Here is a 25,902-nt window from a genome sequence, read left to right as displayed (position 1 = left end):
GACTTTAAGATGTTTGGAAATGTCCTTATAACCCTTCCCAGACTGAGTGGCAGCAACGATTGCTTTTCTAAGATCATTGGTGATGTCTTTCCTCCTTGGCATTGTGTTAACACACTCCTGAATGTTCCAGAACAGCAAACTGCTAAAACTTAGGCTTTTATATAGGTGGTCACACTTGCCTATCATCGATGAATCAAAGGCATTTGATTAGCAGCACCTGTCTGCTGCTTAGGATCTTAATTCCTATGGAAGCAGTAAGGGTGTACTTAGTTCTTGACACATGGCTTCTCAATTTTGGCTTTATTTTTGTTGAATATATCATGACAGAGTGTAATTTGTCATGTGTTGTTGTTTGTCTGAGGTTGTATTTACCAAATTGTTAGACCTGCTAAGGAATAGATGATAGATATTATATACTGATATGTAAAATCGTAGAATTCAAAAAGAGTAAATTTCTTTTTCACACAACATGTATATATGTTTTGCCTGTTTTTTCTTCGAAACATGACAGCTTCTGACAGTAGTAGTTATCAAACTGGTTCAAACTATTTTCTGTAATAATTCTACATGTGGCACAAAACTATTTTTTGAATTCACTTTTATACCTACCTTTGATTCCCTGTGTCATGTCTAAAGAATTAGGTACAGGGGCATGCTAGCAACTGCAAATGCTTTCTCTTAATCCAGCACAATGTAATTTTTCCGCCATCATAGTCCCCAGTGGTGTAATTCAGCACCTGTTGTTGAGAGGGCATTGTTGCTCCTCTCAGTGCAGCAAGGTAATATATTAATGTACCAAGCCCCAGAGCTCTTGATGAACCTCTACCTGCGTGCAGTACATATTATAAAATTATTCTTATTGATATTATATCATGGAAGCACATTTTGTGTTTCGTGCCACAAATTATATAAGAAATCTGAAAGATAAGGTTTTCTAGCTCACTTCCACTTAATGGTACGCAGGAAATGTAGAACATAATACTGTGAGTTATGGGTTGTGCTCTGGGCAGTGAGTCTGCAGCAGAAGAACATGGTCATTAAACTATGAGGGAGATAGGATGCCTTCAGACAAATGTGATCTTCACAAATTATTTTTATTGCCTGGGAGTGACAGATCCAAACCCTGGATTTAACTTGGCCAGAATAAAGAGACGGTAATATTCACACCAGATCAATGAACCTGCCAAATGACTTTATTTTCCTTAAAAAGTTTCTACTTAAAGCACATAGTCTGATAACACAAACAGGTTATTCCTTTACATTTTATTTATAAAGAGCCAACAAATTCTGTAGTGCAGATTCTGTAGAAGGGAAGTGGAAATTAAAATTAAAATTGAAAATATACAAAATGGACATAACATGAATAAAGACATAAGGGTACAAAAGGTCTTTAACTTACTATTTATTAAATATGATTATCTGCATCTGCATTGCAACTACATATGATTTGTTTTTTATATAATAACTACCATAAGTAATAGCAACTTTAGCCTTTCATTTGTTTATTTTAGAAATCGATAAATAATTTTGAGCGGTTAGAATGTAGTATTTTCAATGTTTCAGTCAGTGATTGAACTGTGTCCTGAGTCCTGTACTGATATAGTACAAACACAGTGATTTTCAAGCACCACTGGATATTACCATACCTGGGAACTCTCTGGGGTTTTGACATGCCCCACTCCCAACCAATTTTTCCTTTAAATGGGAGTGTTTCCTGCGATTGCCCTGGATTGCCCACTGACGTTGGTGGGAACGGCCACTGACGTTGGTGGGAAAGGCCACTGACGGCAGCAAGAAAACCCACTGACAGCGGCGGGAACGCCTTCATGTCAGTGGGCAATTCTAGCTGCGTCTAACAAAGGTTGTCTCCAGGTAGCCGGAGCCCAGGTATGGCTATTAAAGAATTTTAACAGATTTCCAGTCACTCACTTGTGTGGTTTGGACACATGCAGTGGTGGCATTAACCACTGTTAAGTGGAGCATGCATATATGTTGCTGATGCCAAAGATAACACAAAGGAATTTGTCCATACTTCCAGTATAATCTTTACAGTGCTCACTTAATGGCTCATGGACAGAAAGGACTGGCCTGGTCTTGGGAGACTTATTTTTTCTTTAAAAAAAAAAAAAGCTCAGCGGCAACAGTGACAAAGGGGCACCCAGTATACAGGCGACATCTAGTGCAGTTAATAAGCAATTTTTTCCCTCTTCTTGTGTGCCAGTCTCCCAATCGATCATTTGAGTATATCTGTGCCGCATCCAATAAAGACCTGCTCTAACTTGGGTTGTGCTCCGTGTTCTTCAAATGAAAAGGGAGTATGGGTAGGTGAAGTCATATCCCGGCCCCAACACAGCTGCAATGACTGGAGTCACAAAGAAAACACCCATCAGCCCCTAAAAGAGGGAACTTGGTGGGGGCTTTTTAAATATATGTTAGTCCCCAACCAGCTGGCCATTGCCATCTGTGCCTGAAACAGCTTGCCTGTATCATATTTGCCCCCAAGCAAGTTGTCTGTGCCATCTTTGTCCCCAAACAGATTATCTGTGCCCCCAAACAGTTTGTCTCTGATATGTCCCGGTCAACTTTGTTCCCAAACAGCTTTTCAGTGCCCCAAATTAGCCTGCTTGTGCCATCTTTGTCCACAAACCACTTGTCAGTGACCCAGGGGCGTACCTAGAGTATTTGGCACCCGGGGCGGATCCTGTAAGTGGCACCCCCCCCACCAAATGTAAAGACATCTACAAAATTATGTTAAGAATATTTATTGCACCAATTAGTAAACTGTATGTCAACTGTAAACAACAAGAAATCTGAAAAAATAAATTTAATAAATAAAATAAATTAATAGTGCTTTCTTTAATAACCCTCCAAAAAAAACAGCGTCCACATTGCCCACATAGAACCTGACCAGCACCCAAAAAGGATGTGCGATCTTTGCCCCCAAACAGCCCAGCATGAGTCAGCATTGTTCCCAAACAGCCGAGTGTACGCCATCTTTGTCCCATAAACACGCTACCTGTGTCATCTTTGTCCCATAAACACACTACCTGTGCCATCTTTGTCCCATAAACACCCTGCCTGTGCCATTTTTGTCCCATAAACACCCTGCTTATACCATCTTTGCCTTTTTGACAAATCAACTATACACCTATGATTAACACAAACACTTTTACAGTCACTCACTAATTCACTTTCATTCACACAATCATTTATTCTTTCACACAAATTATTTACACATATTTATTGATGCATTCTCACAAATTCATTAATTCTCTCACTCATTCACACAATTCATCCACACATTAATCCATTGATTTTCGCTCTCTCATTCTGACTCTTTATTTCAATATTCTTGCTACCCTCCTTTCTCCCTACCTACCCATTATCACCCCCTTCTGCCCTATCTACCCCTTCTCATTCCCTTCTCCCTATCTACCCCCTATCCCCCCGTCTCACTCCCTTCTCCCTATCTACCCCCTCCTAACTATCTACCCTCTGCCCCCTTTGAAGTTCACTTACCTTTCAGGAGTCCTGCGGTGGGGGTGCAAGGCCTCTGTCTCCCAGCTCTGCCACTGTATGGAACAGTATAGAGTGATGGGAGTTATGATGTACTTTAGAGCATAATTATAATGAAAAAGACATTGGAAATGGTACAGCATAACACCCATCACTCTCACACATTTACCAATCCACACATATACTAATCCACACATATACCAATCCACACGTATACCAATCCACACGTATACCAATCCACAGATTCCACACATACCAATCCACACATACCAATCCACACATACCAATCCACAGATTCCACACATGCCAATCCACACATGCCAATCCACAGATTCCACACATTTACCAATTGACACATTCCACACATACCAATCCACAGATTCCACACATACCAATCCACACATATACCAATCCACACATATACCAATCCACACATATACCAATCCACAGATTCCACACATAACAATCCACAGATTCCACACATAACAATCCACACATATACCAATCCACAGATTCCACACATACCAATCCACAGATTCCACACATACCAATCCACTCTCACTCAGTCTTACTGAAGGATTTCCTACCTTCTTTTCTACCTCTTTTCTTCTTACAGCAGTCTTTTCTTCTTACAGCAGTCTTCCTCTTCGCTCCTCTTCTTCTGTCTTCTTCCGGGTCAGAGGGCACTGTGGGGGCGGCTTCAGTGCCGCCGGGATCAAGGGAACCGGCTTAAAATCACTCAAGGGAGCCGTAGGTCTGTTAAAGACCTCCGATACCGCTCTCTTGCGAGCCTGCTCCTCCAGCGGCGGACATTACTGTCCGTCTCTGGAGGGGTGCCGGGTGCCGGCAAGTTGGCACCCCCCTGATGAGCGGCACCCGGTGAGGACTGCCCCCCCCCCGCCCCCCGCTAGGTACGCTACTGCAGTGACCCAAAACAGATTGTCTGTGCCATCTTTGCCATCAAAAAGATGAGAAGAGAAAATCCTGGTGGTGTGTTTGGGGCATCTGGGGAGGGGGTCATTTGTTCTGTAAGGGGCCTCAACATTTATGCTCATTATTCAGCTCATGTTGTGCCACAGACCAGCTCACCAACCTGTAGTTAGCTTATGTAAGTTGATCCATCAGCATTGTTTTAAAGACGGTTTCCCTTTAAATATTGCTGCTAAAGAATTGTGTCCATAGTTGATGAAGATGACCTATATGATGAAGTGTTTATATGTATAAGGCAACCACTCCCATCGTGTTTTTTTATATTTTAATTAGTGATTATTAATAATTTTCTTAATCTAAATAATAAATATGTACCCTGTATTACCCTGTAGTAAGGTACATAGGAGTATAAATACACAGGCATGAGGGAGACCAATTCCCTCTAGGTATCTGAGAAGACTGGGTGGTGCTATGTTATGAGATGAAGAGAGAGAACAAAGTTTATACCCCCAGCTGTTTTGGAGACTTCTACACTTCTGATAAGACAAAGGTTATCTGCAATTTTTAAACACTAAGAAAATGCTGAGAATAAAAGTGCCACTGTATAATTCTAGACGATTTACCTGTAAGGGGAAAAAAGTATAATGGTCTGCAATTAATTACATATCTCTCAGCCATTTAACAGGTTCTATCAAAACAGAGAAATGTGTACATTATCGGCACATCTAATTCATGTCATAGAAAATTTACTGTCCATGTACCATTTGGTCCCACAAAGCACCCAGGGGTTAAACCAAATACCCTAAACATGCAAATCATATTTTAGCAGTACAGGGCACAGTTAAAATTACATTCTATTCTTGGCATCTTTTTCCAATTGATATCTGGCAGGAACATCTGAGGACGGTGGTAAATATTCAGAATAGTTTCTCCCTCGCTTTGTTATTATTATCATGATGATTATTATGAAAAATACCCATAAGAAATGTAACAGTCACATGCAAATATTGGGATTGTGCCAATATGTTTGAGAAAACAATAAACCTATTTGATAAATATATATTGTCTGCCTGGCTATCTAATCAATCAATTCATATACCAATTAATGTGTATGTTGGGATATGTATATTTTTTTATAAAATTACAAAAACTTCATATAAAACCAAAACGTCAGATTCATTTTCCCAACTGACTGGTGCTTTTCCGTTACTGATTTGCATCCCTATTGTCACTACCCTCAATCATAAGGTGCTCCAAAAACCAAATGTTCTAAATCATGCTTGCTATTAATTTGGGTATAATCAGCTTGCGGTTGGTAAAGGAGGCAAAGGAAAAGATTGAGTATTCTTTCCTGCGTCTTATTTATTGATTTTGTTCTCTAAATGCAGTGTTGCTGTGGATTAATATGAGACCTACCTCCCCCCATCTGATTTTATACCTAACACTGCACACTCTTTCATGGCACACACGCATTCATACATACATAGCGGATCATTTCGATCGATCACTGACAAAAGAGTTATTAAACAAAAATCTCAGCTTGGGGAATTATTCATTGGAGAGATTCATTTCTTTATAAACCTGTGGGGCCCTCAGGGAGAAGTCTTTAGTCTTGAAGAACGACAACTGGTCATTAATCACCCCTCGAGTGGAGGTGAGCTGTAATACAGACCTGGAAAATCTAGAAGATTAAATTATTTCCTTATTTGGAGCAGGTATAAGAAGATCCACGATTATAACCTGGTTTGTTTTTTTTTTGCCAGAGTGGTTGTGTGCATAAAAGAAGGGATGTAGTTATTCTAATAACCCTTTATCTACTACTATACTGGCAAAGAGAAAACAAAGGAGACATTACAGAAAATATATTATTTATTTAGACACATGTACGAGGCTATTACTGGCATTAAACATTTTGTTTAATCATTTCAATTTCATTTATTTCTATGAAAATGGCTGAACTCTTTATTTAACCAAATACTGCTTGTTTTCCTTTACCTGTTTATCTGTGCTTAGAGAAGAGTCATTCTTTTTATGCTTTAATAAAAAATGAACTCCCATTTGTTTGCGGACCCCACAGTGGTTTAACCCCTCATTGTCTTAATACTTTTTGAAGTTACTACTCTTAAACATAACACAATCAACATGATTTTATAAAGCCCTAACCTTTTCCGTAGCCCTGAACAAAGGGAAAATACTTAACTGTGCCTGTCTTAATAAAGGCATAACCTTACTAAAACAAAAGGCGAAGATAAACATTTTGTGCAACAGTTAAAGTATTATGGTTATGATAGTGTAGCTATGCTGTGATAAAAGGACTGCAATTGGATGTTCTGTATCAAATAATACATATTCCATATGTATATATATATGGAATTAATAATAACTTATATGGTAACAAGTCACTATATGTAAGGAAATTGATTTCATATTTTGAAACTAGAGCTTTCTATGGACTTTTCTGGAGCTAAGTCATCAGGAGCAACTATTGAAAGATTTGCAGAGAAGACAGATGAAGGCATTTACAGTTTAACAATTTTTAAAAAAGAAACAGAAAATGGCAGAGATATAGAAATAGAAGGCAATAAATAAAATGCAGAATATTTATTGGGTCAAGTTTATAAGTCGTTGAAGTTACAGGCTTTGGTGACTTTTGGATAGGGGCTGTCATAGGCCTCACTCAGGACAGTAATGCAGCTGCCTCTTAAGGAGGCCCCATGGACCTGCTGCCTTAGTCTTAGTTGGTCTAGGCCAGATTGCACCACTGCTTACAGAGACACTACTCTTAACAATGTATCTACAATGTGTTTAAGGGTTCGGATGAATGTTAAACAGATGAATATGATTTTGTACAATTTGATAAAAAAATACCCTTATATTGTCGATCAGAGCCACTGTATAGATCAGGCTGTAAGACATCAGACTTTTCTGTTCTGGCTCCTGAAGAAGGCATTAGTCAACCTGGCTGTCAAGACTTGGGTAATCAGGTCGGGTAGGAGCCCATGTGCAGGGGATACTCGGGGTTCGGTCTGTAACCCAAGATGCATGATTATCCAAACAAAGACACCACAAGCAGAAATCTAGGTAATGCAATGTATTGTATGTATATGACAGGACAAGTAAATAAGGATTATACAGTCTGTAAGCAAGAAACCGGACGTATGGCAGGATAAATAAATACTGGTAATAAGTCATTTGGCAAGGAGCCCACTTGGAAGGGCACGAAAGGCAGAGAGCCCACTTGGAAGGGCACGAAAGGCACGGAGCCCACTTGGAAGGGCATGAAAGGCACGGAGCCCACTTGGAAGAGCACGAAAGGCACGGAGCCCACTTGGAAAGGGCACGAAAGGCACGGAGCCCACTTGGAAGGGCACAAAAGGCACCAATCCCACTTGGAAGGGCACGAAAGGCACAGAGCCTACTTGGAAGGGCACAAAACCCACTTGGAAGGGCACAAAACCCACTTGGAAGGGCACGAAAGGCACGGAGCCCACTTGGAAGGGCACGAAAGGCACGGAGCCCACTTGGAAGGGTACAAAAGGCACAGAGCCCACTTGATAAGGACACAAAGCAGGTAACCAGAAACGGTACAGGTGCAGAGCCACAGCAGAAAGGTCGACAGACTTCAATACAAAGGCCCTGACTGAAGGGCAGAGCTGGATGAAGTAGCCAGGATTCAATCCCAGAAACAAGATGCAGCTGGATGGAATGATTAGGGCTCAACTCAGGTAATAAGATCCTGGTAATTGAGTTCTGAGTGCTCCAGAGGGCAGAGGGTGGCCACTAGTGGTAGCAGATTGATGTACCACATGTATAAAAAAGCCATGGTTCAGGCAGCAAAAAAAGTGGACCCTGACACTGGCAAAACACAGGCCTGTAGTGCACAGTAATTCTTGCTGTTTTACCTTGGTATAATTTTATTATTCTACGGAATGGTTTGCAGAGTCCAGCCATTGATGTTTTCTGACATATTAGAAAATATGGTCCGACACAGGAAAGCAAGAATTAGAAATTGCTGTAATATTTTAATAGATAGGCAGGGATCATGACACAGCCAGTAGTTGAGATTCAAGTTTTTACACTGGAAGGATTGTTTCCATTGTGGTGTTCTTACTTTTTTGATAGTCATGCTATATTTTACTTAACCTTTATATGTCCTACTTCTTCCCCACTTAGGCTAAATTCCTTACTCTAACAGTGACTTAATGCCTCGACATGTCAATGGTCTCAGTTCTGATCCCCCATTGGCCAAGTTCCATCACAGTAAAGCTCATATCCAGAATCTTATCTTTTCATCTCATGAAGGAGCAACTAAAACATGGATGTTTTTTCTGAAAAATCTGAAAAAAAATTAATATATATATATATTCATGAGATTACACACATAATAAATTAGGTCTAAAGGCATTTAATTACAAGTAGGATTTAGGTCAGTAAAAGCTGACGTTTTCTTTACAATCTATTGTATTAAGGTGTATATCGCAAATTAAAGTGCAGAAGATCAGTTGTATAGATTTGTATAGGTGGGCCATTCTTATCGTTTTATTATATCTATAACAAACCTAAGTGGGGTTTCTAACATAAAGGCAGGTCTATAAAAATGCATATCCTTTGTGTATTGTATCAGGTGCAACAATGTTATCAACATTCAGGAGGGGATTTTCCAAGTCAATCCTCTCTTCACAAAACCAGATCTGTCAAAGCTTAGAAGTTAAGCACAAACAGAAATCTTTTTTTTATCTAAAAGAGAAATCACAAAGTGACAATGCTGGATTCTTTTGAGTTGAAATCAGAATTTGTTGGAGGCTCACAGTGTAAGCAGCTTTGTGTTTTCTGCCTCAAGAAACTCAGATAAACTAAGACCACATCATTATAAAAGTTAACTGTGAATACTCTGATTATACCTTATAACAATATTTTAGGAGAGGTACAATCACTGGTACATCTGTTGAAGGTCTGTCTGAGCACCTTTACTCTTGTTCTCAGGACAATTTTGGGTTTCAAAATATCCTAATAATGAAAATGGATATTCCCTTATTTACTTAAGAAAAGATGGAGTCTTTTTTCGAGGTTGACACCTTATTGGGACATTGGGGGGAAAACATGTAAAAATCAATAGCCGTAGGAGTAGTATTTCATCTGTGCCCCTCCCGCCAGTAAATAAAACACAAAGTAACGTGCAATCATACTCTAACACCCACAATGACTGTAAACCCCATACATTCACGCATATATATACACACAATTTCAGCCTTCAGGGGCCCAAAACCTCACTCTCCCTACCCCTCTGTGCTTTGTTTCCATGCTTGTTGCATGGAAAATGTCACATGCGTTGCCTTGTGCTTCCTTCTCCTGGGCACTGCTCTACACACCGGGCTCACAGCTAGTATGAAACATATGTGCAGATGGGTAAGGGCACCTGGGTGTCATATATCCCCTGTACCTGCTTTAGTGCGCCCCTGGCTGTAGTATGTTTCACGTCTGTGACCGAACATAAAACACCTCCTGAGACACCAAAATATACTACAAAATAGAGTAGAAGTGGTATTTTTTTTTACGACCGCCTAAGCTGAACACAGCTCATTATGAGTATATGAGTAGATTTTGTTGTCAACCTTGCTCCCTATGTAATTATGTGAACATGGCATTCAATATTTGTAACTATAATGTCATTTATACCCCAGAATACATAGAAGCCTGAACTTTTCAAAGAATATTGAGAGATTGCCAGGAATAATTAAGGTCACCATAGGGGTGAGGGCTTTCACATATCACTGCATGCATTTTATTGTACAGCTGCAGATTCTTGATGTCTCTCGATGCATCTCTGATCAGGAATACTTCCCCATTCATGAAAGCGCACTTATTGATTTTGCTCTAATCCATTACAAGTTTATGCTTGAATTGGCAAATAAAATATTCTTGCCTTGTCAGCAAGTGTTCTGCAGTAGTGTTTCTATGTCCAGTCTCTGCCAGCTGTCAGAATATTATTTATCAGGCATAGAATAAAACTTTTTTCTTTAATTTGGAAGTTGTTTTATTGAAATAAGATACATTCATCTGGAGTTGTGGTTTATGAGGCTGGCAGAATTAATGCAAAGCGTACGCAGATTCCAATAAGTTTGGCCAGGTTTTGGAGTGAATAAAATTCTGTGCTGAATTATTTTTGGAGGTGCCTGTGTTGCATTATAAAGTAACTTAAAGCATGATCACCCGTAAGCCAGAATGTAGTGAAATCATGTACAATTTTCAACTTAACTTGAGCAAAGATGTTACATAAGTTAATCTTACCAAGCCGATTCTACTCAGTCTCAGATGAAGAGGTGTAGAAGAGAGTTAATGGTGAGAGAGAACAGAAGAGGAGGGGAAGGTGTGAGAGGAAAAGAATGAGAAGGTGAGAGAGAGAAAGAGGAGGTATGAAAGGGAGAGGAGGATGAGGGGATATTGACAGATGAAGGGTATATGAGTGTGTGTCTATAAGTTTTTAGTGAGCTTGTCTAAGCATCATGTGTCTTAGTGCATAGTCAGCATGAGCGTATGGTGTCAAGGGTGAGCCTGGAGTTAATGTGGAGGGAGAAAGGTAGTGTATGTATAGTTATAGTAGTTTAGGTTGAGAAAAGACTTGCGTCCATCAAGCTCAACCCTTTTCCTATTGCTTGTTAAACACTACAGATCCAAAAGAAGGAAAAAAAAACCTTACATCAGCAATTTCGAATCCTTCTTGACTACAACTGGCAGTCAGATTTCTCCTTAGATCAACAAGCACTAAATACATATGCATTCCTCTATGTTCTGCTTCATTAAAAAAATATCCAGGCCCCTTTTAAAGGCATCCAATGTATTTGCTAGCACTACCTCTTCAGGCAGTGAATTCCATACTTTTATTGCCCTTACTGTAAAAAATCCCCTCTGCTGTCATAGACTAAATTTCCTTTCTTCAAGTCTTAGTGGGTGACCTCATGTCCTTGGTAATGTTCTATTAATGAACAGGTCTTTAGAGGGCCCTTGGTATGGACCCTGTACACATTTATATAACATTATCATATGCCCTCTAAGATGCCATTTCTCTAATGTGTACAAATTTAATTTTTCTTGATAACTAAAACTTCCCATTCCCCTTATTAGTTTTGTGGCCCTTCTCTGAACTGTCTCTAGTTCCATAATGTATTTTTCAAGAAAAGGCACCAAGAATTGAACTGTATATTCAAGGTAGGGTATTAGCCATGGACCTGTAAAGAGGCGTAAGTCAATACTCCTTTTAATACGTGCCAATATCTTATTTGTCTTTGCACCCGCTAGCTGGCACTGTGCACTACTGCTAAGTCTATTGTCTACAATCTTTTTCAGTAGATTTCCCCAAGGAAACACCATTTAAATGATACTTTGCATTTTTATTATTATGCCCAAAATGCATAATTTTACATATGTCTACATTGTGTAAGTGCATGGTATTACAGTGAGTGCTTATGTTATTTACTAGGGGGGCAAAATACTGTAACCAGGCGCCACTAACCCTAGGTTTACTCCTGCATCATGCCGCACAGGTGCGAACACCGCATAGAGAGGGCACTAGGAAATGATCAGCCTTGGGTAACAAATGGGTGCCTTGGGTGGTAGGAAGATCAGTGCCAAAAGGAAACACCAAGCAACCACTTAGCCTTCTTGTGGAGACCCCCCCCAGTCCACATTCCATGTCCATTTTTGTGGAGCATAGATAACCCTTCATTATTATTTCTTTAGAGCATGGGGAACCCTAATATTCTTTTGTATCTATTCACTAAGAAGCCAAGTGGTCAGTTTAGAGTTAACTCAACTGACCAGACATGACTGCAGTTGCATGTCTTTACATGCTAACACTTTGGCATGCGAGTACCTGCAACTTTTAAGTATTGAGTGTTATAGGCAAGGTCATGGAAAATCAATAGCAATCAATTTATATGCAACTTACAAACTAACTAAAAATCACGATCCCCTGTTACCCATCTGACATGTGATGAGGGATAGTTAAATAGCCCTGGGGTCATATGCTCCTTTGTACCCCCTTTTTCCCATCTCCTGCAAATAGGGATGGAATGTGGGTTAAATTGATGAAAGAAATTCATCCCACCCCCTTCTTGCTTGTCTGAAGGTTTATGGATGCGACTGTAGTATAAGAAGGCAAGAGCCAGGTTTGTATGGAGGAGGTAGAAGTGTTTAGAAGTAAAGAAGAGTGTGTGGGGGTGAAATTACAATGGACAGTTGTGGGGTTGAGGCAATGCATCCCAATTGGTACTTGACATGTTATACCTCAGTTGAAATACATTCTTGAATGACTGGAGCAGTCATAGGAGAAAAAAACTTTGGTTGCTCCAATGTTTGCATTTAAACATGGGACATCTTTACATGATGTAGAGATAAACACAAAAACAGTTCTACATATGCCTCTAAAATGATCACACTGTGCACTATGTAATTCCACAAGGCTGCCTTGTTTTCCTACAAACCTCAGCTGTGGAAAACTCTGATGCTAACAAAATGCAGATTAACCAGGGAAGCAGACAAAATGCCTCAGCGGCTGCAGATCAAAGCCAGGGAGCTGGAAGACATTACAGTGTAATGTGGGTACAATATTATAGGCCATTACCATAATGAATTCTGCTAGAAAGCAACATGTACTTAAATCCTTCCTTTTGATCTGTTAAAGATGCATTTATATGAATCAAGAAAAGACCTACTTATTATATTTTAGGATTTAACCTATTTCGACTTTCTTCTTTGCTCTCTAAACCTCATTACAATCACATCTAGGAATGTATAAAATTGTTTATAGTACAGTAGAACTACTGATGGTTAAGCTTGTGTGTTCATTATGGACCAATAGAATCAATCAAGATAGATGAGAGTTATATTTTGGACCCAACAAGCTGATCACAGCACTAATTACTTAATCTGAGCAAGGTTTTCTTGGAGGGAGATCTTGGAAGGTGAATGCTAGTGGAATACTGATAATAATTATTAATAATAAGGGACAGTAACCTGGGAACTTCCCACATTAGGTTACCCAGAATTTTCCTGCTTCTGCGCAGTGACTTCACGATGGAACAGTGCTATAAATCTGTGGGGCTTGCAGCACATAATGGGTGATGAGTGTGTATACGCAGACAGTGCTACACTACCCTTGTGGGGAAGGAGGTGCATGACCTGGGAACCCCAGGTCAAATCCAGAGAATTCCCAGATATAACAGTAAAAACCAGAGTGGTGCACATGTGTGTTCAAACTTGCTTTTTTTTAACTGTGAGCATTAGCCCTGGTATCCATTGCCAATGTGGCTTGGTTCAAGGTCTCAGTAAAGGACTTTAAATGCAGTAATATGGATTCACCATTTGACAACTAATCTTTGATGTTTCTAACCTATTAGAAAGCACTATAGTGCTACAGACTATTTGACTTCTACAGGGACCCAGATGCTGAGGAAAAACCAGAGCTTAGCCCTTAGGCAAACATTTTGCTGAGCAATAGTAAGTAGTCTTACAAGAAAATTATTACATCTCAACAACATGGTGAATAATCCCCTTTAACTTCATTTTACAGGAAAAATAGCCCATATTACAACTTTAACCAAGTACCACACTGAATACAGCACCGAATCTTCTTTTAACCATCACTATTACTTTTTACAAAGAAGAGGTATTAAATTGGCAGCACGATAATGGACTGATTAAGCCAGTTTTATATCAAAATCAGTGACTGACATTCACTGTCTAAAATAGGACATAGAGATAACTAAATAATAGGCTCGATTCAATTTGACAATGCATTAGATATATAAAGGGTCCCTATCTGTACTTAAAACATACTGGCCATTCACTAGTTTTAGAACTTAACATTATCGTTTCCACTTAGCTACTAATCAGCCTCTATTTTAAAATACATTTTAAAAAACGTTTTACGCAAAGCACAAAAGTATCTTTGGGTCTTGCCATATATATTGCCTGCCTTTGTTAAGCTTGCCTTTCTGAAAAATGAAATACAAGCCATGGTGTTCTTTGCTTACAATTATTATTAGCCCTGAGCTAGAAACAGCATGTTTTACCAAATGCCTCGCTCTAATTATTTTAGGGTTGTCACCAAACCTGCACTTTTGACAGAAGAGCAGTAATAAATTTACCTTGTGCTAATAATAATCCCATATTAGCTGTGCTATTGAGCTGTGGCTAGTGGGCAATGCTTTTTTTATGGGGCTTGGTGACTATACATTTAGAAGAATTGGAAGATGTGCATTTAAACACATATTCTGCTGTTTAGGTACAAATTGTGGTTTACTCAATTAAAAGGTTTGCAAACACCATTAAAATAATTTGCAGATTTCTAATGCAGAAGGGCAAAGCTGACTCCATATAATCATGCCTGGGAACTCTTCGGGTTTGACCCAGAGATTGCCGGGTGAAGCACCGCTTCTCCGGGTCAAGACCCGAATCCTCCCGGTCGTGGGAGTGGGGTCTTGACACGCCCTGGTCCCCGCCCATTTTCCCTTTAAATGGGGGTGTTTCCGGCTGACATCAGCTGGAACGCTCCCGACGTCAGCTGGACCTCCCACTGATGTCAGCTGGACCTCCCACTGATGTCAGCTGAACCTCCCACCGACATCAGCTGGTCCTCCTGGAGCCCAGAAGTTCCCAGGTATGCATATAATACGTACAGTACATAACAAGTGAGGGATTTTCCAAAACTCTCACTGATATAGTAATGCATTATTCATGGCCAGACAATCTTTTGTACAGGAGAAGCTTGACCCTTCACAATGCATAGGATTGTTAGGGAGTTTAAATTTTCTGTTCTTGTCAGGCCCCATTCAGGCTGCGGCGCTGCCTCTCTCTCTTGTTCCCCCCATCTCGCTAGAGTTCCCCCCCCCGTCTTGCTTGAGTTTCCCCTTTGCTGTGGTCCATTCCAGGATTTCCATATGCTCTGTTCTGTGCTTCTGATTCCTTGATTCTGGTTTTGCTCTTTGCTTCAGCTCTGTTTCCTTTATAAGGTGTGCCCCACCCATTTGTTCTGTTTGTCTCAGTCTGCAGTCTAAAGGTATGTCCTCCTTTGTTTTGTGTTTAGATTCAATGTTTAGTTTTAGCTTATTCGTAATTCAGTAGGCAGGGTTTAGTGTTAGGACCCACCGAATATTGGCGTACTTTGGCGTGGTGGTGTGCTAAGCATACTATGGCCATATGATGGGATGGAATCTCCAATTGTTATCACATAGTCCTAGGCTAGTTCCTGTGTTCATGTTTGTCTGCCTCTTATGTACTTTTGCCCTCCTTTCCCTGAATCATTTGAGGATCTCGGTTCCTCTCTCCTCTCCCCATGTCCCAGTTTAGATGTCCTATCATTGCTTAAAGGAGAAGTATCTGAGGATCTCGGATCCTTACTCCATCAACTGTGTTCCTTGCCTTGTTCCCCGTCCTTTGTTTTGTCCTGTACCATGTATGTATTGTCTAGTTATGTTTCTTGCTTGGTCTCCCTGTCCCTTGCGTGCTATGTCTCTGCTATAACTCTGCTTAGGTTCCCTATTCCCAGACTGCAGCATCCTGCACATTCATCTGGAGAGCTATGTCTCATGCCTGCTCCAAGGTGCATGCAGGATATCACTTTGTTTTGAACTGGACAACATCCGCTGCTATGTCAGGGTGCTGATATGTGGCTACACAACCCAGGTGCTCAACACCCGGGTGAGTGCAGTCGCCCTTCACCAGGCCCTGTCCTACTCTGCTACTGCGCAATAACTCCTGAACTCCATGTTTGGGCACTCTGGGTCATTACAGTCGTCTGTATGGACCCAGTCCGTGACATATTGAATCTAAACACAAATCAGTCTGCCTGTAGACTGCAGACTGAGACAAACGTAACAAACGGATGGGGCACACCTTATAAAGCAAACAGAGCTGAAGCAAAGAGCAAAACCGGAATCAAGGAATCAGAAGCACAGAACAGAGCACATGGAAATCCAGAAATGGACCACAGCAAAGGGGAAACTCTAGCGAGATGGGGGAACAAGAGAGAAGTAGCTCCGCAGCCTGAATGGGGCCTGACAATTTTCCTACAAACTCCACAAACACTTGCTGGGCTCACTTTATGAGGATATATATATTTAGGACTTAAACAAGCGGCACTTGGAAGGCATGGAATCCTGGTTATAACAGTCTTTACATTTGTACAGACAAGGTGGAACCCTAACTGATAGACAAAGACTTTAAACAATTCAATGTCCTGTAGAGAAGTATATGACGGGAGAAATGTATTTCAATCCACGATGTAAGTGTTTTTTTATACATGAGGTGCAACCTATACAAACTAGCATTGAGTGCTTTATCTGACCCACACATCCAGCTAGACAGCTTGACAGCTAGACAGCTTCCTAGTTGCCACAATAAAATGCCACAATATTAAGTACATTATACCGTAGCTAGTGACATAGAAACATGATGTAAGAAATAACTCAATAATAATATGTTGACTCTATAATCCTGCTCCTATTATGTACCAATGGTTTTCCCATATACACAGCACCTCACAAAGAATATTTTTCACTCCTCTCCAATAAATAAATTGCTCTTCTCCAAACAATAAATGTATGATGGCCCATACATAAACAATGAATTCCTCTCAAAGAATGACCTCAGGTACATCACACAGCCTTTTCCTATTACATCCTGCATGGCTGACTGGTTTAAGGGCCTATAATGCAGTCAGTCAATGGTGACATATCTGCGTGATTGAAAGACTCAAATATAGAAAAGGTGACAGGACTGACTTTAGCTTATCTGCTTTCTCTGATCCATGGGACTGCAACGTGAACCCTCCAGATCCTTTAGTTCTGTTCCTTTCAATGTCAGTGACATATTATGGATTTTGATTACAGGTACATTATATTTAAAAATAGTAGAATTTGCAAATATGAAACATTTCAGCTGAGAATCTCAGTAAAAGTATATAATTAGGCCTAGTTACACAACTTGTTGAATACACATAGGACTTTATCTCGCCTGTCATGCATTATGCAGGGCCAATACAGTTGTTCTTGTAGAAGACGCTCACGTGTTTTGCCCCTACTTAATAACTTTTATAAGCTATTGGACTAAAGAAGTGTTTCACGGTGGGACATGTCAAAGGACATTCATTTTTATTTTAAATTAATTATTTATTAGTTTTTAACGTACAACATGATCACAGAGACAACCCCAATATATTAAATAAAATGTATTATAAAAAAATGTATACATTTATTATAAATTTCCATATTTGCTCGATTATAAGACAACCCTGATTATAAGACGACCCCCCAAATCTGAATATTAATTTAGGAAAAAAAGAAAAAGCCTGAATATAATTCCCTATAGGAAAAAAGTTTTACCAGTAAATGTTAATTCATGTAAACTATTTTTTTTAATAAAAGCTATGATTGAGAAAAATATTTTGGTTTTATTTCCTTCTATTTTCCAACCTGCCCCCCCAGTTATGCACATCTGCCCCAGAAATGCCTTATACCCCCTATATGCCACTGTGCCCCATGATATGCCTTTTAACCCTCTAAATGCCATTGTGCCCCATGATATGCCTTTTAACCCTATATGCCACTGTGCCCCATGATATGCCTTTTGACCCCCTATGTGCCACTCTGCCTCCAGAAATGCCTTATACCCCTATATGCCACTCTGGCATTAAGGGGGTTAAAAGGCATATTATGGGGCAGAGTGGCATATAGGGAGATTTAAGGCATTTCAGGAGGCAGAGTTGCGTATAGAGAGTTAAAAAGGCATTTCTGGAGGCAGAGTGGCATTAATGGGGTTAAAAGGCATTTCATAGAACACTCTGCCTCCAGAAATGCCTTATGCCCCTCATTTAACACTCCCTCCCCCTCCCTCCTCCAAACTTACCGGTGGTTCTGAGTCCCCTGTCATGTAGCCGGGGCAGCGTGTAGATGTCTACGCGATTTGCGTAGACAACTTATGCTGCAGCCGGAAGGAGGTGTGGTTAGCAGCGGGGGTTGTCTGCGTCCATTGCGCAGACCTTCCCCGACTGTCAGAGAGAATTCTCCGCACCGGTGTCGGTGCCGCACCGGTGCCGGGAACTCTGATCTCTGACAGCCCCCGCTACTAGCCACACCTCCTTCCGACTGCAGCGTAAATTGTCTACGCGAATCGCGTAGACATCTACACGCTGCCCCGGCTACATACCGGGGACTCAGAAGCGCCGGTAAGTGGGGCGGGGGGGGAGACAGGAGGATCCAGGTCCCCTGCAGCTGTGGGGGATCTGGATCTTAGTCGTCTCATAGTCAGACCTATTCGAGGTCTGATTATAAGACGACCCCGATTATAAGACGAGAGCATTTGCTCTGGAAAAAACCTCGTCTTATAATCGAGCAAATACGGTATTTAACTATCAAGGTACACTATATGACCAAGTATGTGGATACCTGACTATCACACCAATATGAGCTTTTCACAACCATGGGCAGTTCCCCTCCCGCAAATGAGCATTTGTGAGTTAAGGCACTGGTGTCATACAATAAGACCTGGGTTATTCTTCCCAATGCTCAGGCTTTAGTGGAGGTCACACCAAATTTTACAGTAGACACTATGTTCTCCTGGCATCCGTCAAACCCAGTCTGCTGTCTGGGGAAGTAAGAAGTGGTCTCATCAATGCTGAGAAGTACAGGCAGATACATATCAATCCTGCAGTACCATCAGGGAGGCATTTATTATCTTCAGTGTAATGAAAAAAAATAATTTGTCAAATTCAACATCGTCGAGTCTGTATGTAATTACATGAAGAGAGAAAGACAACTGGGGCTGGCTAAATCCACAGAAGTACTGTGGCTAGTTCTCGGTGATATTTGTAACAACCTCACTGCTGAGATCCTTAAAAACTGTTTTCAAGTGGACCTAGAAAATTAATGCTGTTTTTAAGGCAAAGGGTGGTCACACCAAATATTAATTTGATTTAGATTTTTCTTCCGTTCACTCACTTTGCATTATGTTAAATGATAAAAAAAATAAACTGTCAACATGTATATTTTTGAAACACTTTTACTTTACAGCAGTTTTTTCACACTTGCCTAAATGTTTGCATAGTACTGTATTCGGTACTTATCAGTTGTTTAACATATAACTCCAGAAGTGTACTTTTGATATGCAGTTAGCCCTTTTAAGGCCTTTATGACTTTTTTTACACTTGTGGATGACTGTGTTTTCAATATTTTTGTTATGTCAACTGTAATTTCCGTCTTTCTTGTTTAGTGTACTCACACACATGATATAATGTTTTCTTAAGGATAAATAGGGCTTTTATTTATAAACGCCATCATACGAAAAAAATATGAAAAAGTAAAACAATTTGAAAAAACCTGACATGGTTTCACGGCACAGAGTACAGAGGAGACACCGAAGTCAGGTAGGACTGGCAAAGGATGGTCCAGAGAGCAGTGGTCAGGATACCGGAGAGCAGGAACGTCGTGGGAATAGCCGAGATCAGGATACCGGAGAGCAGGATAGTCGTGGAAAAAGCCGAGGTCAGGATACCGGAGAGCAGGATAGTCGTGGAATAAGCCGAGGTCAAATAACAGGTAACAACAGGAACGCGTACTGGGAAGGCACTATTGAGATAGGCACGACCATCAGAAGGCAATGTCTGAGTGTTAGAGCGTCTCTTAAATAGGCCCAGGAGTTAGGCACTAATTAGCGATTTCCCGCCAATATTTTCAAACTGCCGATACGTCACTTCCTGCGCGGCCATCTTGTGTGTGGCGATCACGTAATCTCCCAATATAGGTCGATGTAGTATCTGCAGGCGCCACTAGGTGGCGTGAAGAAGAACGTGTCCGGACACCAGAACAGGACCTGTCCTCCGGCTGAAGCTGCTGGGAACGCAGCGTGGATGAGGTAGGTCCTCCCTGTAGTAGCAGCGGCTGCCTCCGCTGTGCAGAAGTGGGGGGTCTCCCCCTTCTGTGCGGTGGCTGCGGCTGCTGCGAGGAGGCAGGGAGTCCTCTCCCTTGTAGTGGCTGTGGTTGCCGTGCTGAGGCGGGGGGTCTCCCCCTACCTCACGGCGGCTGCTGCTGCCGCTCCGAAGCGGGGGGTCTCCCTCTTCTTTGCGGCAGCTGCGGCTGCCGGACCGAAGTGGGGGGTCCCCCCTACCTCGCAGCGGCTGCCGACCAGGGGAACCGGATGATATCCCTGCTGGTTGCGTGAGAGTACCCCTCCTCAAAGGGGTGACCTCAAGGCGACCGCTGCCAGAGCAACGCTGCCCTCTAGCATGAAATGCACGCACGAGATGGGGGGCATGGAAACGAGCTTCAGGAACCCAGGAACGATCCTCTGGGCCGAGTCTCCTCCAATGAACTAGATATTGGAGACTCCCTTGTTGTCTGTGACAGTCCAGGATAGCCCCAAAGTATCCCTGGCAGAAGTTTCCGAAGCAGAGGGTCTAGTAGAAAATTGGTTGCAAACCAGTGGCTTCAATAGCGAGACATGAAAGACTCGAGGAATACGGAGTGTCCTTGGCAGAGAAAGTTCATAAGCGACGGGATTCACCCGATGGACAATTGAAAAGGGACCGATGAAACGTGGCGCCAGCTTCATGCTGGGCACTCGGAGTCGCAGGTATCTCGTAGACAGCCAAACACGGTCCCCAGGAGAATACGCAGGAGTACCAGAACGACTCTTGTTGGCTTGGAGTTCCTGTCGTCTACCAGCCAGTTCCAGAGCCCTTTGCACTGAAGCCCAGGTGGACTGGATATTAGTCAGCCGTTCCTTCAGCGCTGGGTCAGGAGAATTCGGAAAGGCTCCAGGGAAGGGTTGCGGATGAAGACCGTAAACACAGTAGAAGGCGGACTCTCCTGTAGACTCTTGTACCGCATTGTTCCGAGCAAACTCTGCCAAAGGTAGCAAATCAACCCAATCCTCCTGATGTTGGTTGATAAAAATGCGCAGATATTGCTCAAGGTGCTGGTTAGCCCTCTCTGCTGCACCGTTAGACTGTGGGTGATAGGCCGATGAAAATGCTAATGTGACACCCAATGCTCTCGTGCACTCGCGCCAAAAACGTGCAATAAATTCTGTGCCGCGGTCAGAGACGATCTCGGTGGGAACTCCATGAAGACGGACGATCTCCCGCAAGAATATGTCCGCCAATGCAGATGCTGTGGGAAGCCTCCTCAAAGGTATCATGTGGGCCATCTTCAAAAAACGATCAATGATCCTCAGAATCACGGTATTCCCTTTGGAGTTGGGTAGGTCCACAATAAAGTCCATGGCAATGTGAGTCCAGGGCCTCGAAGGACGAGGCAATGGGTGGAGCAGCCCAGCAGGGTGCCTCCTGGAGGACTTGTTGGCAGCGCACTTGAGACAGGAGCGAACTAGATCCTTTGTGTGTGCTAGACCTGGGTGACCCGCAGTTCTGGACCCATGGGACAGATGAAGCACGCGGGTACGGAGGTGTGCAGGAACAAAAAGTTTCCCAGCCGGCAAAGAGGCTGGAGCTCGGGCTTGTAAACCAGAGATGCGGTCAAGTAAAGGAAGTTCGGCAACGAAGGTGTAGAGCAGCGAGGACCTTGGTAGCAGGTATAATGGGTTCGGGCGCACGACCCTCCTCCTCGGGGAGCACATGCATTCGGGAGAGGGCGTCAGCCTTGACATTCTTGGAACCCGGACGATAAGTCAATACAAATGAGAATCGGGAGAGAAACAAAGCCCATCTGGCCTGTCGAGGGTTCAGACACTTGGCAGTTTCTATATACTGTAGATTCTTGTGATCTGTCAGAATCAGCGTGGGAATCGGAACGCCCTCCAGAATATGACGCCATTCCTCCAGCGCAAGGATGACAGCCAGAAGTTCTTTGTTCCCAATATCATAGTTCCTCTCTGCCGGGGAGAATCTCCTGGAGAAGTAACCGCACGGATGGAGAGGACCACTGTAGGAGGCCCTATGTGAAAGAACAGACCTCCAGGACAAACGGTAGCCGAGGGTCAGGATGACGTAACACAGGAGCGGTGCTAAATTTGGTCTTGAGTCGAGAAAAAGCGGAAATGGCCTCAGGAGACCATTCCAGGGTGTTAGCCCCTTTCTTAGTAAGGGCCGTTAGAGGAGCCGCAACTTTGGAGTAGTCACGGATGAAACGTCTGTAATAATTGGCAAACCCCAAAAAACGCTGCAGGGGTTTCAAGCCCAGTGGTTGAGGCCAGTCTCTAATGGCTTGTACCTTTGATGGGTCCATCTCAAAACCTGAGGGCGTAATGACGTATCCTAGAAACGTCACCCTCTGGATCTCAAACGCACATTTCTCGATGGAGCCGTACTCGGGACAAAACGCGAGTAACATGGGTGCGGTGTGAAGAGTATATCCAAATGTCATCCAGGTACACCACTACAAACTGTTGGAGAAAGTCCCGAAGGCAATCATTAATAAATTCTTGAAAGACCGCCGGGGCGTTGCACAGCCCAAACGGCATCACGGTATATTCATAATGTCCTGAACGAATATTGAAGGCGGTCTTCCATTCGTCGCCAGCGTGGATTCGGACAAGATTGTACGCACCCCGGAGATCCAGCTTAGTGTAAATAGTGGCCCCACGTAGCCTGTCGAAAAGTTCAGAAATTAGTGGAATGGGGTACGTGTTGCGCCTGGTAATCTTGTTCAGACCACGATAATCGATCCAAGGACGAAGCTCCCTGTTCTTCTTCTTCACGAAGAAGAAGCCTGCACCAGCGGGAGATACAGACCGGCGGATAAATCCTCGGCGAAGATTCTCCTCTATGTACGATTCCATAGCTTTGGTCTCCGGAATGGAGAGTGGGTAAACCCGACCCCGGGGTGGCATGGTCCCAGGAAGCAGGTCAATCGGGCAATCGTACGGCCTGTGTGGTGGTAGCTTCTCAGCCTCTTTCTTATCAAAAACATCCGCAAAGTCTTGGTACTGCTCAGGCAGGAGAGAGGGCTCACTCGAGGATGCTGTCACCGCGGCATGTTTTAAAGGGGTGAGGCAATGAGCCTTGCAGGACGCACTCCAGGCTGTGATCTGAGTCGTAGTCCAATCAATAGCAGGATTGTGTACCTGTAACCACGGAAATCCCAATATAATGGGAATGGAGGGCGAGCAGATGAAGAGCAGTTGCAAATGTTCACTGTGTACAATGCCTACGGCAAGGTTGAGTGGAGCCGTAGAGAGAGAGATTTGATCAGGAAGAAGTGGTCTACCATCGACAGCTTCCACAGATAACGGTAAGGGCAGGGATAGGGTGGGAATGTGTTGCTGAGTCAATAAAGTTGCCGGCAGCGCCGGAATCCAGGAAAGCCTCAGTGTCAACGAATCCAGAAGCCCAGACCAGACGAACCGGAACAGTCATACGGGTGGTGAAAACGTTAGGGGAAGGATTCACTACACCTATGGTAGGTTCCCCTGGCCTACCTAGGTGCGGGCGTTTCCTGGCCTGCTAGGACAGTGTCCGATAAAGTGACCCGAGAGTCCACAGTAGAAGCATAATCCCTCCCGTCTCCGCCTGTTCCTCTCCCGTTCGGATACCCGAGTGGATCCCAACTGCATAGGTTCCTCAGGTGGTTCATAGGAGGTAGCAGCAGAAGAAAGCTGTGGCATGAAGCGTGTAGTAGGTCTCCCACCTCTGTCACGCAACCTCAGACTCTCTCGTTGGACTTGTCTTTCGCGGAGATGCAGATCAATTTGGGAAATATATGAAATCACCAAGTCTAAGTCCGTGGGCAAATCTCTGGCAGCAGTCTCGTCCTTGAGGGTCTCGGAAAGTCCATTTAGGAAGGCAGCCACTAATGCCTCGTTAGTCCAGTTCACCTCCTCCATCAGGATCCGGAACTCTATAGCATACTCCAGGAGCGGACAGGAACCCTGACGCATGGTAAAAAGTGACGTAGAGGCAGTAGTCCTCCTACCCGGAGTGTCAAATGGTTTATATTTTTACCTATTATAAATTGTACTTCGCTAGTACAAATGACAAAATACAAACCCAATATACAGTTATATACCTGTCCTGAGTTTAGCTTGACCTCATATGCCTAGGATTTTAATTTATTGTGTTAAAAGGTCCAAATTTTTTAAATTATTTAAAATTTGATAACTAACTTAAATAGTGCTCATAGGTCTCGAAACTGCTACATGAAACTGTATGTTTCTGAAAAGTAGACAAATCTTTTGACATATTGTGTGCATCTATTTTTGCACCAATCTCGTCTAAGATGTAGTTTTGTAATTTTTTTCCAGGATATTTGCAGCTGTAATAAAAGACACCTGTTTGTGTTCAACAGCATTGATGGTTGATGAGGTGTTAAGGGTTAATTTAGGGGCAGTTATGGTTAATGGGGCATTTAGGGTTAATGGGTTAATTTAGGGGCAGTTATGGTTGTTGAGGTCTTTAGGGTTAAGTTAGGGGCAGTTATGGTTAATGGGGTGTTTAGGGTTAATTTAGGGGCAGTTATGGTTAATGGGGCCTTTAGGGTTAATTTAATGCTGAGGACTGAGGGTTAATTTAATTAATTTAATACAGTTAACTTAAGGTGCAGTTAGAGGTAAAGGGGGGCAAACTAAGGGGAATCTAAATCCTGGGGGTAGTGAAGATTATTAAAGTATGGTGTCAGTGATATTCTCTGAATGATTCGAATCTCTGTAAGATTCAAATCTCTGAACGATTCTCTGCCTTCACTGACATCACTAGAGTAGGCAGGCAGGAAGGTTGATTGACTCTCACGAAAGGGGCGGGGCCAATCATCAGTGTGACTGCAGGGAGGGACTGGGAAACAGTAACTCCTGTGAGTCACACTGAGTGATTCGAAGGTTCGGATCATGAATTGGATCATTTCAATAATTGACTCGAAATGATCTGATCGAACTTCCCATCACTAGTCTGGAGTGTTAGCAATAATCGGTTGCAAGCAATCTCAACACTGGTGACAGTCCCAACAAAGAATGAGCATCCTCTGTTCAAATAAGCAGCATCTATGCACTGAGGAACAAGGTCAGGTGCTCTCCTGATCCTTCCAGAACTCTCTTTCTCTCTCTCTGGGGAACTCTCCTTTCCTGCTTCTGGAGACTGCAGTCAATGAGAGTTTAGTCAGGGGAAGAGAGAGGTGGGATATATATTTAAGGGAGCACCACTTATATCTGTTTAGATACGTGATTTGATGCATATGTTGATTATACTGGTTGATAGGGATGATCCTTAGGCGTCTCCACAAGTTAATTTAGTGGCTGAGCTTCAGCAAAAAAAAAAACATTTATAAAAAAAGATTCCTGCAGAACTTTTAGATTTATTGGATTCTTTCCACACACATATTACTTCTCTTCTGTTCTGTCGTCTCCGTGGCTTAATCACTAATTGTTCTATCCAACCAGGTAATGCACACTTTTTATGCTTCTTAATCTTTTGAGGAACATGAAAGTTAAGAAAAAATATAAATGGGGCTTTCAGGA

This window comes from Sceloporus occidentalis, unplaced genomic scaffold, assembly GCF_023333645.1.
Source record: "Sceloporus occidentalis isolate IW3139 unplaced genomic scaffold, rSceOcc1.0.p SCAF_59, whole genome shotgun sequence".
Taxonomy (NCBI): domain Eukaryota; kingdom Metazoa; phylum Chordata; class Lepidosauria; order Squamata; family Phrynosomatidae; genus Sceloporus; species Sceloporus occidentalis.
Note: the sequence above shows the minus strand (reverse complement) of the source record.